The 2,256-nt window shown below is 40.6% G+C and overlaps 1 long non-coding RNA gene and 1 pseudogene across 1 annotated transcript in view; one reads left to right on the top strand and one right to left on the bottom strand.

The window, feature by feature from the left end:
• Positions 1-68: 68 nt before the first annotated feature.
• On the bottom strand, positions 69-812 carry LOC116101409 (annotated as a pseudogene).
• A 1,374-nt stretch (positions 813-2,186) lies between these two features.
• The window catches only part of LOC116103602, a 5,697-nt gene continuing 5,627 nt past the window's right edge, over positions 2,187-2,256 (top strand). The window contains exon 1 of the long non-coding RNA XR_004123508.1: positions 2,187-2,248. This is a non-coding gene — a long non-coding RNA (uncharacterized LOC116103602). The remainder of the gene's footprint in view (positions 2,249-2,256) is intronic.

The raw sequence follows: 2,256 nt of genomic DNA, 5'->3' as shown, positions 1-2,256 counted from the left end.
CATTTTTTTTTTTTTTAATCCAAAATGTGTTTACTGGGAAGGTTCCCACTCATCTTCAATGGGGGCTCTCAGCGCTGCTTCCTCCTGTAGGAGCATCCTTCTGTCAGCCTTGCTTTTCCACCTGTAGGCTAACAGGACAGCGGAGCAGCCAACACACAAGACTACCGTTTGTGCATGGCTAAAGACCATGGTGATTTCATAGCATCCTGGACATTTCACCTTCATAAAGTAGGAATTGGGGCTCTGCACCAGGTGCTTTTTCTTGTGTTTCCTCTTCTCTTCTGGAGAGGGGTGAAGGAGATCCTTCCTTTGCGAGAGGCATGTTCTCGTAGGGAGGTTGTCACTGCCAGAAAGGCTCTCCCACAGTATTATTCTTTCTGATTATTATTGCATTACTTATTCAGAGTCCTCTGTGTTTTCATATGAATAATTGATATGGAATAAACTTTCAGACAAAAGAAAATAGTTTTAAAACATGGACCCTAAACCAGAAAGGAAGCAGTAATTTTGAATGTTTACATTGGGCTAAGAAATCTCTCAGGAGACCAAAGTGAAAGCACAATAATTATCCACTTATCTAATCTGCTACCCTGAGCCTTATCATATGGAAGCAATGTTCTTTAGGGACATATATACAAATATAATGTACTAGTCTTTACATGAAAGATTGTAGCTTTTAGGCATAATTGTGAAGCTCAAGAATAGAGATAAATTTGTTTTAAATTGACTCTAAAAAGAACTCAGATAATAACTGGAGACAAGGAAAGCATTCATGGAAATAAAGGATACCAGTTCTCAAATATTGAAGTCATGGCTCAAAAGATATTATTTTGAATACAGACATAATGCTTTTTTTTTTTTTTTTTTTTTTTTTTTTTTTTTTTTTTTTTTTTTTTTTTTTTTTTTTGGTTTTTTTGAGATGGTTTCTCTGTGTAGCCTTGGCTGTCCTGGAACTCACTCTGTATACCAGGCTGGCCTCGAACTCAGAAATCCACCTGTCTCTGCCTCCCAAGTGCTGGGATTAAAGGTATGCACCACCACCACCCAGCTGGTTTTCTTCTTTATAAAGTATGAACAAGGGGCCTGGCAAGATGGCTCAGTGGGTAAGAATATTGACTGTTCTTAGGAGTTATGAGTTCAAATCCCAACAACCACATGGTGGCTCACAACCACCCGTAATGAGATCTGACTCCCTCTTATATATAATAATAAATAAATCTTTGGGCCTAAGCGAGCGGGCTTGACCAGAGCAGGCAGAGGTCCTAAAAATTCAATTCCCAGCAACCATCTGTACAGCTACAGTGTATTTGCATACATGAAATAAATAAATCTTTAAAAAAATTAAAGGATGGACAATACTTCTTTACATGTGTTTACCACACTTTCTGCATTCAGTCTTTTTGGTGGACATTTAGGTTGTTTCCACATCTTAGCTACTGTCAATAGTGCCTTCAAGGAGACCAGGAGTACCAGTGTCTCTATGTATATCCAAACTTTTAAAAGTGGCAGTTTTTCTTTATCCCTGCTGGCTAGCTCCCAAATGAATTAGAGACTGTAAGATTTACTTGGGGCTGGTGAGATCGCTCAGTGGGTTAAGAGCACTGTCTGTTCTTCCAAAGGTCCAGAGTTCAAATCCCAGCAACCACATGGTGGCTCACAATCACCTGTAATGAGATCTGACGCCCTCTTCTGGTGCAGCTGAAGATGGCTACAGTGTACTTACATATAATAAATAAATCTTTGCCAGGCGGTGGTGGTGGTGGTGGTGGTGGTGGTGGTGGTTCTGAGTTCAAGGCCAGCCTGGTCTATAGAATGAGTTCCAGGACAGCCAGGGCTACACAGAGAAACCCTGTCTCGAAAACCAAAGGAAAAAAAAAAGATTTATTTGATAAGCTTTATGACTCAATAACTAGGCAGTTAATAATCTATTTTAATCATCTAAACAGAATCCCCAAGATACTTGCATTTTAGTATTGGTCTGACTCCCTGGGTTTCGGGTGTTTTTCCATGATGTTTCTCTGGACCCCAATCCCACCCACTCCCCTTTCCCTGGCTGGCAGAACCCAAGCCTTATCCTCTCTTCTCCCCAGCCACTGGCTGATCAGCTCTTATTGGTAAGTCAGAATAAATGGGGAGCAATGTGCAGACGAACTTGAAACAGGAGATACTTAGAGTAAGCATTGCAATGCCGTGTCTGGATTGCAGCAAGATGCGAGGGTAGAGAAGTCAGCATTTGAACAACACAAAGGTAATCTT

The sequence above is a fragment of the Mastomys coucha genome, unplaced genomic scaffold, assembly GCF_008632895.1.
Source record: "Mastomys coucha isolate ucsf_1 unplaced genomic scaffold, UCSF_Mcou_1 pScaffold21, whole genome shotgun sequence".
Lineage (NCBI taxonomy): Eukaryota > Metazoa > Chordata > Mammalia > Rodentia > Muridae > Mastomys > Mastomys coucha.
Note: the sequence above shows the minus strand (reverse complement) of the source record. Positions and strands in the feature narration are given on the sequence as shown.